The following is a 16,419-nucleotide window of genomic DNA, read 5'->3' as shown; positions in this document are numbered from 1 at the left end:
GGTTGGAACTTGTCAGTGGGTTGGAACTTGGGAGAACGCAGACATGCAACATAACAGAACTGAACTGTCAACTGATAACGATGCCGCAAAAAAAAAAAAAAAAAGCATCGTCAACAAAGAATGTGCAATGGTCCGATGAGGAAACGGAATGTTTGTTGTCCGTATGGGCATCTCCTGAATTTCAGGAGAAGTTGGAGAGTAGTACCCGTAAAGCCAAATTTTATTCGCAATTAGTTGAAGAGATGGCGAAAGCTGGGTTCACCCGAACGGCAGAACAAATTATAAATAAACTGAAGAAACTAAAATCTGATTACCGCGATGCTAAAAAGGAATTGTCCAAAAGTGGAGTGGGTTATGATAAGGCTGATGCATTTCCTTATTATGACATAATGGACGGGGCATTCAATTTGGGACATAGGCCTGCAAACCAGCTGACAAGGGTCGCTGAATTCAGCGACAGCAACGCTGGATGAGTCAAATTTTGCATCCTCATCCCCGTCTATTGCAACGGCAAATGATGACGGTAGGTTGGCGGTCGTTTTTTAACAGTAGCCTATATTTGGATTTGGAGGTTGTATGTCGTTCATCATAGGGCAGGCCTATGGGTATCCACTATCCAGAGTATAGTAGGCTATATGCAGCTGAACACTGTACAATGTAGCCTGCAGATGGACACTGTACAGATGTACAGTACAACTTCGGGTACTCATGAATAGCATAATTATAGAAATGATCGACTATAGTCTGTACATTGTACAGTCAATCAATCATGCATTAGTCTCTCAAGACAGACAGGGGTCGCTGTTTTCCTGTTATTTCCCGATGGGATTCTCAGATTGAACATGCATTGACAATTTATGTCTCATATACATAGTTTTTCTCTTTCAAATAGTCATATTATGACTGAAACTCTAGCACAAGTTTACCATCAAGATTAATAATGCACACAATTCCTATCTGTTGTATACTGTGTTATATACTGTTCATGTACCTCATGTGTGTGTGTATATATATAGCCTTAATATTGTGCTCGTATAATGCTTTTAGAATTGTCCAGCAGTGAAGCAGCATCTACAAGCACTGATACCCCTGACATCCCGACTGAAAACAAAGGGAGTAAGTATGCTAGGCATGCCTTTCTATTTTGTCTTGGGTTGTTGTGTAACCATTCGATTTACGCCCTTCCTGCAATTGTTACCATTATGGCAAGAATGCAATTATCTTTGTATTTATTCATTAAATAATTGTAAACCAATGCTGTTCTGTTCTTTAACTCAGAAAAACGTAAGCTTCAAGATGAGGTCCTGGAGTATCTGCAGAGTGCAGATGAAAGGGCTGAGGAAAGAGACGAGAGGATCATGCTGCAACAAATGCAGCAGTCTACAACTTCTCTGCTGGGGCTGGTGGAGAGGATGGTCTCTGCAATAGAGGGAGTCAGCAACCCTAATAATAATAGCTGAGTGATAGCTGACTCTTATGCCATCCATTCATTTGCAACACCAGACACCTTTAATGCACTTTATTTTATTTATGAAATCATTTATTTTGACAACTTTGCAGTATTTTTATGTTTGTTTTTTAATGTCAAAGACAAAATATATTTTATCCTTATAATAAAAACACTTTGCTGCAATACTGAAAAGCCCAAAGGTTTACTGATGTCTACTGAGCTACATCGGGGACCATATTTGAAAATATGAAAATAGCAAAGTCTAGAAAAAGAAAATAGCATCTTGTGTCATTTCATTACATTTGGAACATAGTCAAGGGGACATAACCCATAAATACATAGGCCATCTACAAGCTCAGAATGCGTTGCATTGTGATGAGTTGTGATTGTAGATTGGCTATTTTTGGTTAAGAGATTTGATGTAAACATGCAGGAAAAGGATGCAGTATTGGCATCAAAATGAACTTAAAAATACAATCAACATAAATGTGTTTCTTTCACATCTTAATTGAAACAAAAGAACAAGCTGCCCAACTTGATACCAAACTTAAATGGCCAAAAACACGGCATAGACAAAGTAAACAAATATAATAAAAAAATATAGCAGCGTACATTCTGCTCATTAAATTAAACAGGGTTTAAATAATCAAACAATGCAGCTCGAACATCAGCTCCATCCTGCTCAGGGTCTTGGAGTTCATGGACAGGGGGCTCCATGTCCAAATGCTGCTGCATTGCTGAAATGCCCCCGGATTCGAAGTATCTGTCTCCTTTCTCCTCACAAATGTTGTGGAGCACACAGCAGGCCAGAGTCATCTGCTTAATCAGGTCCACTTCACAGTCATTTCTCTTGAGGAGACACCTCCATCTACCTTTAGGTAAACCTCCCAAAGGTTGTCTCCACAATTGCCCTAGCACTGCAGCCTAAAATTATATCTGAGCTGCTGTGGGGTCAGTCTGCCAGAGTCAGCAAAAGGCTTCATGAGCCAAGGTTTCATGGCGTAAGCAGGGTCACCTATTAAATAGTGTCCAATGTCACGGCCAGAGATATTGTCTATGTTTTGGTGGAAAAATTGGCCATCACTTACCATGTCCCATAAGTGTGACTGTTTCTACACGTGCATCATGCACACTCCCAGGAAACCCCACACACACATCCCAGAACAGACCCTTTCCATCCACAACAGCCTGCAGTATGATGGAATGGTAGCCTTTCCTGTTGTGGTAGTCCCGTGCATATTGTTCTGGTGCTACTATGGGAATGTGGCTTCCATCTATAGCTCCAACACACTGGGGCACTCTCCATTTGTTGTGGAAAAATGTAGCCATCTCCAACAACTTCTGAGCATCAGGGGTCTGGATGATTGTGATCAGGAAGCAACACACTGATGACAGCCTTGCAAAAGTCCTGTGTGGTGGAATTCACAGTCAATCAGTAATAGCTAATAAAGGGGTCAGAGGCACTACTTAAATGGTGGTCCTTTAACACATGAGTGGACATGATGGGAGATAAACAATAGCTCAGGCCCAACAGAGATAGTTTGGCTCTTGTCATGTCAAATATAAAATGTATAATTGGGCACAGAGATGAATAACTATGATGAACATAATGTATAGCCTACTGGAAATAAGGTTACATAACCAGTCATAATAACATGATTTCTTCCTCACCTGCAAACAATGGCAGGCAGTTGCAATGCCCATGCCAAAAAGGTTGCTGATGGTCCTGTAACACTCATTTGTGGCCATTCTCCAGAGGGCGATGGCAACTCTTTTTGAAACTGGGATGCACTGGCGGTAATTGGTGTCTCTCCGTTGAAGAACAGGGGCAAGACGGCGGCAGATATAATGGAAGCTCTTCCATGAGACCCTAAAGTTGCTCATAAATTGATTATTGCTCCAACCAGGGACAATAAAATCCCACCAAAGGTGTGCCTGTGGATGGACCCACACCTCGGCCCTTCGTCTTCGGGTGTAGATCATGACTGTGAAATGTTATATCAAAGTTGAATTACAGTTTTCTTAATTTATTTTTGATAAATAAATGAATATAGGCCCACACGTATAGCAAATAGGAACGTAGTCCTACACATGTATTTTTTACTAATGGTAAGTCAACAACACGACAATTAAGTTTAGAACATACCACCATTCGTCTTGCACGTAGTCTTCTACGTCTTCTCCTTGACACCAGCAGTTGATCCATACATGTTTTTTGTATAAAAAATAAATGTCTGCATTAACAGCACGAACGCTCGCAGATATTCGATGCGACCAAGTCCAACCATCTTTGAACAAAAATACGTTATCCAACACAAACATGAAACGATCCAAACGCATGCATCGAGAGCCAGAATCCAGCTGAGACGGGGGCGTTTAAATAACGTGTAACCTACTGTGACATCACAACCTCGTGGATACTGTTTACATCGGTTTGTGTTGTCACTGTTGTGCAACGCCCTCGGGGCGTCTGCGTGTTTGACGGATCCTCCTCCTTTTCAACATTTTGTGTTTAGGTATATTAGCACCACCAAATGAACCGGGGTTCAATCTGGTGGAAATGCAGCCGGTTCGCGACCGGTTCGCAAAAAGCACCAAGGTTCGGAACCGCACTGGTTCTGAACCGACGTTCTTTTGGTGGAAAAGGGGCCTATGTGTTCTCTATTATTGTTTCGGCAGCTGCTGCTAAAATCCACAGAACAACAATAAGAAGAAGTTTGTTAAAACAACATTAATGGCGTCCGACTGTTGACACGAAAAGGTGTGGTTTGAAAACAGTGTGGTCGTTGACTCGTTAAGCAGGAGGACGTGTGTTTGTTAGCATAGCAGCCCAACCACTGAAAGAAACAAAGCTGCACAGGTAAAAAAAGATTAACCACGCCGCCACGTACGTTGTGTTTTACATTTATCTTTTATATTATTGACTCATCTTTTAACATGGGACATGACGAGTATTTCTCTAGTCTGGTGCAGTGTTTGGTATTGCATCTTTGATGCCACTATTATTATTACTAATGTAACCATAATGTTACATCAGTGTGTTATCAGAGTATTATTTGAGAGATAGAGAGAGAGAGAGAGAGAGAGAGAGAGAGAATAGGGTAGGAAAGTAAGCAGGGGTAGGGTTCTGCTGCTGCAACCTTTTTGAAATCAAGTGCCTAGTTTGTATTTTCTAGTGCCGTGTCAACATTAATTTTAATGACACCACATCATGTCAACATTAATTTTAATAATAGAATGAAGAAAATGCCAGCACTCAATATATAAAATGCCTCTGTGAAGTTACTGCATTTTCTGACATAAAAGGTATCATTTGTGCTGGTATCATTGAGATATTTTAAGTTACATGTTTGCTGAGCCTTGCACCCCCCATCTTTAGGTCCAAATTGAACAATATTATTATTTTGTTCTCTAATTTGTGCTGTTGATTTGTGTGCATGCGTCTGTCTGTCCGTCCACAGCTAATCTCCGGTACCGTTGGCCTGTCCGATGCCAAACTTTGTGTAACATGTCATTGGTTCGACCTCCCGTTAGATCGACAATTACTAACCCTATCTCTAACTCTAACCTAAACCTAACCGCAAGCACGGGAGCAACGCGGTCGAACTAACGGGAGGTCGAACCTTAGGGCAGCCCCCAAACTTTGCACACACACTCCCTGGATGCCAACGACAAACATCTGCCCCAATTCTTCCACAACGGCCTGTTGTAGCGCCAACATGAGGCCGACCTTTTCAAACACACTTCTTTACATTACTCGTGCACATTTAATCCATACATCACGCAAATCAGTATACACTATCTCCATAGTTATGCCATCAACACGGACCTGTCAGCTTCCCCATATTCAATCCCCATTGGCTTCCGAAGTTTGCAGGATATTGGTCCGTTATGAACAAAATGCCTCAAATCATGAACGCAGAGTTCAATTTAAGGGAAATTGTGCATGCACATTCCCATTAGGTGGAGGAAGAAATGCCACTTGAAAATATCAGCTTTATGGTGGCGCTATAACTGGCCCATTTGTACTGCACCGATCTGTGTAAAACTTTGTATACACACACTCTAGATCAGCAGAGGGCACTAAGTCCACGGGTTCAAGTATTTTTTAATTTGCATTGTAATCTCAATAGGGTGATTTTAGATCACATCAGAACTGAAATCATCCAGGCCGTTTCACTCATGGATATGAAGAATCAACTGACTCAGAGAAAACGCTAATGTTACCGCTGCTGAATTAAGGGCCTAGCAAACGTGAAGCGAGGAACGCAGGCGTTGTTACCTGGATCAACACAGGTCTCCTCCAGATCTGCTCAAGAGGTGCGCAACAACACAAGCGTAAATAAAAAGCTAAACAGAATCCAGGTCTGGTGAGTCGCGGGCGTGTGCACGCAACGACTCCGAGCATGTGCAAAACAAATTAACGGGACCGCGCTCTTGTAAATACGCTTTTGTTGTCGCACCGCGACTTCTCAGAGCAAAAACGCAGGTCTGCATGAACTAACTAATGAACTATAGGCGCGTCTTATTGCTCCCCGCTATATGGACAATATCTAATATATAATAATAATAATATGGACAATATATCTTATTCTTAATTTTTCTCCTCCTACTTCTATTTCCTACCTTATTTATTATATTTATTGACTACTGCTCATATCTGCATTTAGTTACTGTAATGTATCAAACACTTTTAGTAGGCTACTGTACTTGTACTGTACATTGACAATACATTGAATCTCATCTCCTCTCATCTCAACTCTCCAGACTCATAAGAACTACAATACCCATGATGCATCACTCCCAGGTGAAGATGAACTCTCCAGACTCAGCCAGGGACATTTCTATTAAACAGGGAGCTAAAGATATTTATATTAAACAGGGATCTGAAGACATTTCTATTAAACAGGAAGCTGAAGACATTTCTATTAAAGCGGAAGACATTTCTATTAAACAGGAAGCTGAAGACGTTTCTATTAAACAGGAAGCTGAAGACGTTTCTATTAAACAGGAAGCTGAGGACATTATTATTAAACAGGAAGCTGAAGACGTTTCTATTAAACAGGAAACTGAAGACATTTCCATTAAACAGGAAGCTGAAGACGTTTCTATTAAAGAGGAAGCTGAAGACAATTCCATTAAACAGGAACATGAAGACCAGCCACACCTCAGTAAGTCTTATGTGCTCTTCCTTTCTTTAATAGTATCTGTTCTGTAGGGCAGGGGTTCTCAATGTTTTTGGCTGGGGACCCCCGGAAATGCTTTGACCATGTCTCACTCTTTTCTTTACAATACAGTATTGTATTGACAGTATTGAGTTACTACATGGATGTAGTAGGTCTAAAACAGGTTTTTATGGTGTGTCTCCGTCTAGAAATGGCTCTGTGAGTCTGAACGATATACGTATCCCGAAACAGAGTTTCGGGATACGTATTGCCGATGTTTTGACAAATTGTCAGAAATGTAAATGTTTCCAAATCAAATTGAACGTCTTAGTGGATTACATTTAAACAAAAAGCAAAGCAAAAATAAATAATGTTTTGATGGATAAATGCTAAAGATTTAAACATTGTAACTGTCAGACAGAAACTGATTGTGATGTTCGTTTGTTTTAAAGCTGCGTCACACACAGCATTTCCTGCCGTATCGATATGGTACGATACCATTATCGGTGTGGAATAAGATTAAGTTAATTAATTAAATTAAATTAATTGAACCCACAGCTAGTCTGAACTGTGTGAGATAACACAGGTCTTTGAATGGCTTTTTCTCAGCTTCATTTTAACCCCAGCATCCCTATATTGTGGGGCGAACAGTTGCCTGAAATAGCCAATATACAAGCTCACAGAATCTTATAGTATTAGTTCATGAAGCACAGAGGGTTTAACTTTCAAACAAGTATTTGAAAGTTTAGCGTCTGCACTTTCTTACTCTTTACAAAACTGAAACATTACCATTATGTGCGACACAATTTCTAGCAGGTGTGGAAAAATACTTGCTTGGTCGACTGGCAGCGTGAACAAGACATCTGGCGCTGATCACTAGTTTGTGAGATTTGATCACTACAGTAGTTTGTGAGATTTTCTCCAGACACAGGCAGACAGATTCACAGACGCTCAGACCCATTTACAGACGTACAGAGCTACGCTATGGAAATGTTTCACATATTGTTTAAAAGCTACCATCGGTCCACATTTCAAGCTTTCATTGTCAGAAGTTCTTCTGTTTCATAACGTCATGCACTGAGTGGCATGACTAATTTACTACTAAATCAGAGCTCAGATGTGAAAATCATGTTTTAAATTTGTTTCAAAATTTCGTGATTCAATAAAAAAATCTGTAACACTATTATTCATTTTGGGGCTAAAGTAACTACATATATAACTGCCAGTGTTTTTGGCAGCACATTTTGATTTGAGTTATAGTCTCTTGAATATTTTTCATTTAGTTTTAGTCACATTTGAGTCTCCCATTAGTCACCTAGAATGTTAGTCTAGTTTTAGTCGACTAAATCTACAGTTGATTTAGTCGAACAAATTCTATTTTGGCGGGCCTTGATGCCGTCGCAATGACTGTTTTATGCGTTGTGTCCTTGTAGAACAGCTATTTTCAGCATGGAACTAGTTGTAAAATGACTTATAATGGATATCTTGTTCACTAGTCCCTTCCTAACATTTTAGTCTAGTTTTTATTTGTTGAATAAATTGTCAGTATATGTAGTTTTAGTTTTAGTCATCATAGCTTAGTTTTCATTTAGTTTCATTTTAGTTTTTGTCAGTGAAAAAAGGTAGTCGACGAACATTTCTCGTCTTAGTATTACTGATTACTTCAAATATCTTTTTTGCGTATTTTGCTAGAATCTTGCTAAACGGTTTAGTCAATCTTATCTAGGTATGTAAAAAAGTATTTTGTACATGGAACATGGAAGAAGAATGGATTTACATTTTCGGAATCCAGTGTAACACCATAATGTTATGTGTCTGCTCCTACCTAGACATCATGCACATGGTTGTGTGTAAAGAGCAGGTTTCCCCTAAACAGGAGAGGAGCCCCAGTCTGCTCCAGGAGGAACCAGAGCCTCCACACATTAATGATGAACAGGAGGAGCTTAAAGAGGGACAGGAGGAACTACCTCAAAGTCCAGAGGAACCTGTTGGATCAACGTTGACATTACTAGCAGTGAAAGGTGAAGAAGAAAATGATGATGAAGGAGAAGACATCTCTTCCCACTGCTCTGAAGTTGAAGTTGAATCTGACACTGAAGTCACTGAAGACAGTGATGATTGGGAGGAGACCAGTGAAGACGATGAGGACGAAAGGCGTGACAAGAGTTTCAGTGAGTCGGCCCCCTTGAAGACACGCCAGCGAGTCCACACTGGAGAAAAACCTTTCCAATGTAAACATTGTAACAAGAGTTTCAGTCATTCAGGTAACCTTTGCAGCCACCAGCATGTCCACACTGGAGAAAAACCTTTCCAATGTAAATATTGTCAAGTCAAACTCTCTTTCCACTCCAAATGACATTAAAGGAATCAACTCCAAGATTTTCCAACTCAATCAACTTTTATTTTCAAAACTTTTGCATGATGTGCAGTTGGCTTCACTTGTTGATTTGGTTGGTTTTGTATGGGTTAGGTTGAAAACCTTTGAACACAGAGAATAGCAGGGGCCAAAGAAGCAGCGGCCAAAAAGGCGGCCAAAAAGGCGGCCAAAAAAGCAGCGGCCAAAGAAGCAGCGGCCAAAGAAGCAGCGGCCAAAAAAGCAGCGGCCAAAATAGCAGCGGCCAAAAAAGCAGCGGCCAAAGAAGCGGCGGCCAAAGAAGCGGTGGCCAAAGAAGCGGTGGCCAAAGAAGCGGTGGCCAAAGAAGCGGCCAAAGAAGAAGCGGCCAAAAAGGCGGCCAAAAGAGCAGCGGCCAGAAAGGCGGCCAAAAGAGCAGCGGCCAGAAAGGCGGCCAGAAAGGCGGCCAAAAAAGCAGCGGCCAAAGAAGCAGCGGCCAAAGAAGCAGCGGCCAAAAAAGCAGCTAAAAAAGGCCAAAAAGGCGGCTAAAAAAGATCAGATAATAATTGTGGCTGATGATTATGATGAGATGATGTGAGTTTTCCATGCTTTTTGGCTTGTTTAATATGTCAGCCTGTTGGCCATAATGCAGTTCTGCATAATCAAATGAGTTTGATGTTACCTTTTTGTACTGTTTTTATGCTAAATAAACTAAAGGTTCAAGGTTAAAAAAAATAAAAAAATAAAAAAAATGTTGAGTTAAATCTCATAAGTGGAGCATAAACTCATAAATGGAGCATGAACTTCAACAAGGCACCTCAGACAACTACATCTCCCAGAGTGCACCAGCAAGATGGCTGCTCGTTTGGCTGAGCTGGAACACCTGAAAAGGTGGAGTGAGCATTCAGACAAACTATACACCACAAACAAGAAGCAAGATCTACTCGAGATGTTCAAAGACGCCAATGGTCGGTGATAATATTTTGCCTTATTTGTTTTACTTATTTGTTAATACTGCTTAATGTGTTTAAAATCTGGCTTTAATGGGCTAAATGTATTCAGTAACTGCTATAATTTGGATTGGCGAAGGACCACATTGCAGTATGCAGTATTTCATGTTATGATTGGAAGCTTTCATTTGTGTTTCAAGAGTATAACTCTACAAAATAAGACAAAGTTAGAAATTATTTACTTTAAGAATTGAAAATACCAACTAAAATGTGAACAGTTCATGGTTCATATGATGAAGGTTTAAAATGCCTGTTTAGAATAGAGCTGATCTACAAGCTCTAGGATCAGCTATTTATCTAATTTCTTTATTATAAGTGTTTAAATGGCTAATTTTGAAATCTTTAATAAAAATGCTTTTCTTAAATTGACTTTGCTAAATTAGTGTAAGTCCTTTAAATGAGGCATTGAATTGATTAAAATGCATTTGCTTACTTTATTACTTTATTGCTTAAAAACAAGACTGGTTAAAAATAACTTATTGTTTGGAAAAGTGTTTAAAAATAATTATCTTTTGTTGTTTGACATTGTTGTTAATTCTTTGTTTCTCTGTGTTCAAAGGTTTTCAACCTAACCCATACAAAACCAACCAAATCAACAAGTGAAGCCAACTGCTCATCATGCAAAAGTTTGGAAAATAAAAGTTGATTGAGTTGGAAAATCTTGGAGTTGATTCCTTTAATGTCATTTGGAGTGGAAAGAGAGTTTGACTTGACAGTTGAAAACCAAGTGCTAGCAGTGGAAGACGAGGATAAAACTGCTTCGACCCAATACTGCTGACACATAAGGATAAAGATGGCTGAAGATATGGCGGAGAAGGTCAAAGAACTAAAGAAGGAGAGGACCACAGCAAAACGCCACTTCACCAAACAAGCCAACCACATTGCCAGGGGAGCAGACGCCATGCTGCGATCCGAGCTGATGGACGAGTTCAGCACACTCTCACTCTGTTATAGAGCTGTGCTTGAGGCAAACGATGATTTCAGGTTTGGGCTTGAGGATGAAGTAAAACCTGATGAAGAGGAAGGGCTTGACGAGAAGCAAGAGGACGACCTCAAACATACTTCAAAAGAAGCCGAAACAAAGATGGCAGAGATCAAAGACATTGTGCAGCTAATCCTGTGGTCCAAATATGGAAAACATGAGCTGGAAACAGCTATTGATGGAGCTGAGAAAGTAAGTGAAGCAGCAGGAACTGTGCCAGTGACGAGTGAATCATTAGAGTGCTATGAACAGCACCTAACGCTCTCAGACGAGATGGGAGACAAGGCCATCTCTATAATGTCCACGTGGGAGAAATGGATACCTGTCGAATCCAGTGATGGACTGAATGCGAGGCTCAAGGACCTAGGAGCCACCCTTCTCAGGCTGAAGATGAGGAAACCTCAGTTTACATCTGCACGCAGCCTGAGGATTGCTGAGCAAGACACAGGAGTTGCACCACACCATCCGACGACACCGTTGGTGAGGATAAAGCCAACCACCCTACCTACCTTCTCTGGAAATAAGAGAGAATATCACCGATGGAGGAAGGATTGGGAAAGCCTGCAAAGGCAGGGAGAGCCATCCGGATCCCCTGAAGTGAAAAAGATCCAGCTCTTAGATAGCGTGGAGGAGAAAATCTCCAAAGAACTCAGACTTTCTACCTACACTACAGCCAAAGACATTTTCAGAGTCTTAGAGAACAGGCATGGAAATAAATCAAGTATCACTGTCGAAATCCTTGAAGAGCTCGACAGGATACCATATGTAAAAGGAAACCAGCCAAGAAAGGTCATCGACCTTATACAAACTGTGGAGAAGGCTCTGTCAGATCTCACTGAATTGGGCAACTCTGGGGCCATAAACAACCCACTAGTGATCAAATCAATCGAAAGCAAGTTACCTGACTTTATCAAGAGAGACTGGTTGATGTTCATGGTAGATCCCAGCAGCAATGTCACAGCAGAGAACCATTTTGACATGCTCTTGAAATATTTGAAGAACCAGGAAGACGTACTGGAGAGGCTTGATCAACTAAGGATTGTGGAGAAGACGGACAAGCCAGATCGCCCGGACAAAAATAATGAAAGAAAGTTTGCCTCGACAAAGAACACAAAGAGACAAGAGCTTGACGGATGTGTTGTCTGTGGCGACAGTGGACATAACCACAAACTGTTCTTTTGCCGGAAATTCAAGGGACTGAAGCTATCGGAGAAGACGGCTGCCTTGAAGAAGCTGGGAGCATGCAGGAAATGTCTCGGATGCCATGACAGAACTGCATACTGCAGAGAGACATTCCTATGCAGGAATGTAGACTGTAAGACGGGAGGAAATGACGCAGACCACCATTATATCCTCTGCCCAAAAGAAGAAGAATTCGAGAGAAGATGTGAAAGAGACAGCAACAAAGGCAAACTCACAGAGGAACAAGAGTCGTTCTTGTCTGAACTCTCCTCGGAAATGGCAGATCGAGGCAGAAGGGCTTTCACCAACAAAACAACAGTGGCACTCAAAACCTCAGGCCAGTCTGAACTACTGCGAAGAAATGGTCTCGCCAAGCTTCCTGTCATCATGATGCTGATGAAGGTCACTGCAAACGCTGGTCAGAAAATTGGGACATTGATTGACTTGGCATCAGATACAAACTACATCACCCATAAGGCTGCTGAAAGACTTGGGTTGAGAAGAGAGAAGATAAACTTGATTGTGCATGGGGTTGGAGGAATGGCCATGAAGGTGGACACTCAGAGATACCTCCTCAAAGTTAGAGTGAAGACTCCTAAAGGCACTGAAAGAGCCCACGAACTGGTCTGCTACGGCCTAGATGAAATAGCCAAGGTCCTTCAAGTGATTCAACCAGAGAAGTTGCAAAGATTTTTCCCGGAGGTCAAGCTTGAAGAGCTGGAAAGGCCAGAAGAGGTTGAGCTACTCATAAGCCACCGAGAGGGAAGACTCGCTCCCCAAAGAGTAAAAGTAATTGGAGACCTCGTCTTGTGGGAGAGTCCACTGGGGAAGACAGTGGGCGGAGCACATCCCGATCTGCATGAAGAGGTGGACGTGGAAGCATATGGATCAAGAACACACTTTGCTCACTCCATGAGAACAGAAGCAGTCAGATATCAAGAAATCTCAGATCCAGGGAAAGATGATGCTCACGACCTCTTGACCTCCCACAATAACCTGCATCAACTCGACAAGATCACTGCAAAAGTTAACATTTTAGAAGCTGGAGGCTTCTTCCTCAAACCATGGGTCCGGTCAGGGCAAAGTGGGAGGAAAGGAACAGACAAAGAAGTCCTAAAAGAGGAACAAGGGAAAACTTGCATTCTCCCAAATCAAATGAGGGAGGAAGACCACAAAGTCCTGGGGTTAATCCAGAGAGACATGGCTGACATCATTACAAGAGGAGGCACTCCTGAAGATTTAAGAGAGGATTCCACATGGCAAAATGGACCAGAATTCCTGAAGTGGCCAGTGGAGGAGTAGCCCATTAAATCAGCTGGAGAGGTAGCTGCCCAGGCCAGGGAGAGCGTAAACGAACTCCAAAGGAAGGCATTTTCAGCTGCAATCACACTAGCTCAAGCTAAAATCAGTCCGCAGGAAGAAGACCCTCTGACCACGCAGGAAAGTCAAGAGGAAAGGCCGACTCTTCTAAGAAAGAAGCCCACTGGCTGGGTCAAAGATCTTGTGGAAATAAGAAGATTCAGCAACCTGTCCAAACTGGTGAGAGTCATCGCCTGGGTCTGTCGAGCTGTCAAGCAGTGGCTAGAGAGGAAGTGCCAGGTGCCAGGGCAGTCAAAGTGGGAGGCATCACCCAAACAAGCTGGGTTGACTGTAAAAGAGCTTGACAACGCATCTGAAGACCTTTTCCTCACTGCTCAAGAAGCTATAGCCTTCCCAGAGACGACTCTGAGCAGATTGGCAGTGTACAAAGACGTGAACTCTGGACTCCTAGTTTGTAGAGGAAGAATCCAGATGTTCAACAAAGTGAAGACTGCAGTGGCAGTTTTACCATTTGGATCCCACAAAGCAAACCATGACGGAGTAGCAGGAACTCTTCTTCGCATGAGGAAAAAGACTTGGGTGATAAATGGCCGGAGACTTGCCAAGAGGGTGGTTTACAGCTGTGGTGTTCGCAGAAAGAACAATATAAAACGGTGTCAACAAATCATGGCTGACCTGCCTCCAGAGCGAACAGGCCCAGCTGCACCCTTTGAGTTCACCACCATGGACCTGTTCGGCCCCCATGAAGTGAAGGATAAGGTCAAGAAGAGAACCAGACTCAAAGCACAAAATCAAACAGTGAAAAAACCAAAATCCCGGCCACAATTCTGCATCGAGATGTCAGACGGCTGGTCATTCTACTTCCTACTGAAGAACAACAGAGGCGTGCAGGACTTGAGTGACCTCTCTGTGGTTAAGAACCCAGGAGCTCAAGTGGGAGGTGTTGAGTTAAATCTCATAAGTGGAGCATAAACTCATAAATGGAGCATGAATCTTCAACAAGGCACCTCAGACAACTACATCTCCCAGAGTGCACCAGCAGGATGGCTGCTCGTTTGGCTGAGCTGGAACACCTGAAAAGGTGGAGTGAGCATTCAGACAAACTATACACCACAAACAAGAAGCAAGATCTACTCGAGATGTTCCAAGTCCAAAGACGCCAATGGTCGGTGATACTATTTTGCCTTATTTGTTTTACTTATTTGTTAATACTGCTTAATGTGTTTAAAATCTGGCTTTAATGGGCTAAATGTATTCAGTAACTGCTATAATTTGGATTGGCGAAGGACCACATTGCAGTATGCAGTATTTCATGTTATGATTGGAAGCTTTCATTTGTGTTTCAAGAGTATAACTCTACAAAATAAGACAAAGTTAGAAATTATTTACTTTAAGAATTTAAAATACCAACTAAAATGTGAACAGTTCATGGTTCATATGATGGTTTAAAATGCCTGTTTAGAATAGAGCTGATCTACAAGCTCTAGGATCAGCTATTTATCTAATTTCTTTATTATAAGTGTTTAAATGGCTAATTTTGAAATCTTTAATAAAAATGGTTTTCTTAAATTGACTTTGCTAAATTAGTGTAAGTCCTTTAAATGAGGCATTTAATTGATTAAAATGCATTTGCTTACTTTATTACTTTATTGCTTAAAAACAAGACTGGTTAAAAAGAACTTATTGTTTGGAAAAGTGTTTAAAAATAATTATCTTTTGTTGTTTGACATTGTTGTTAATTCTTTGTTTCTCTGTGTTCAAAGGTTTTCAACCTAACCCATACAAAACCAACCAAATCAACAAGTGAAGCCAACTGCACATCATGCAAAAGTTTGGAAAATAAAAGTTGATTGAGTTGGAAAATCTTGGAGTTGATTCCTTTAATGTCATTTGGAGTGGAAAGAGAGTTTGACTTGACAAATATTGTAACAAGACTTTCATTATGTCAGGTAACCTGAAGAGACACCAGAGTGTCCACACTGGAGAAAAACCTTTCCAATGTAAACATTGTAACAAGAGTTTCAGTGTGTCAAATGACCTGAAGACACACCTTCGTGTCCACACTGGAGAAAAACCTTTCCAATGTAAACATTGTAACAAGAGTTTCAGATTTTCAGGTTCCCGGAAGAGGCACCAGCGTCTCCACACTGGAGAAAAACATTTCCAATGTAAACATTGTAACAAGAGTTTCATAGACCAAGATCACCTGAAGACACACCTTCGTGTCCACACTGGAGAAAAACCTTTCCAATGAAAACATTGAAACAAGAGTTTCAGTGAGTCAGGTTCCCTGAAGAAGCACCAGCGTCTCCACACTGGAGAAAGACCTTTCCAATGTAAGCATTGTGACAAAAGTTTTACAACATCATCTTCCCTGAAAACACACCAGAGTGTCCACACTGGAGAAAAACCTTTCCAATGTAAACATTGTAACAAGAGTTACAAAACGTCCAGAGCACTGAAGAAACACCTTCGTGTCCACACTGGAAAAAAACCTTTCCAATGTAAACATTGTAACGAGAATTTCAGTGAGTCAGGTTTACGGAAGAGGCACCAGCGTCTCCACACTGGAGAAAGACCTTTCCAATGTAAGCATTGTGACAAGAGTTTTACATCATCATCTTCCCTGAAAACACACCAGCGTTTCCACACTGGAGAAAAACCTTTCCAATGTAAACATTGTAACAATAGTTTCATTGTGTCAGGTTCCCTGAAGACACACCTTTGTGTCCACACTGGAGAAAAACCTTTTCAATGTAAACATTCTAACAAGAGTTTCACTAGGTCAGGTTCCCTGTAGCCTGAGCTAACGTGTTAGGTTTCTGGTCTAGAGGGGCGGGTCGCGGCTGAGATTTGCGCACGCCCTGATTGGATCTCATCGATCTGTCCGTCAACCCCGGCCCCTCCTCTCCCCCCTAGTGCAGCGCTACGTCACATCATTTGGAGCGACGCCCACCCGGAAGGGTTGACTCCCACTT

Source organism: Protomyctophum bolini (genome assembly GCF_963924005.1).
Source record: "Protomyctophum bolini genome assembly, chromosome: 3".
Taxonomy (NCBI): Eukaryota; Metazoa; Chordata; class Actinopteri; order Myctophiformes; family Myctophidae; genus Protomyctophum; species Protomyctophum bolini.
Note: the sequence above shows the minus strand (reverse complement) of the source record.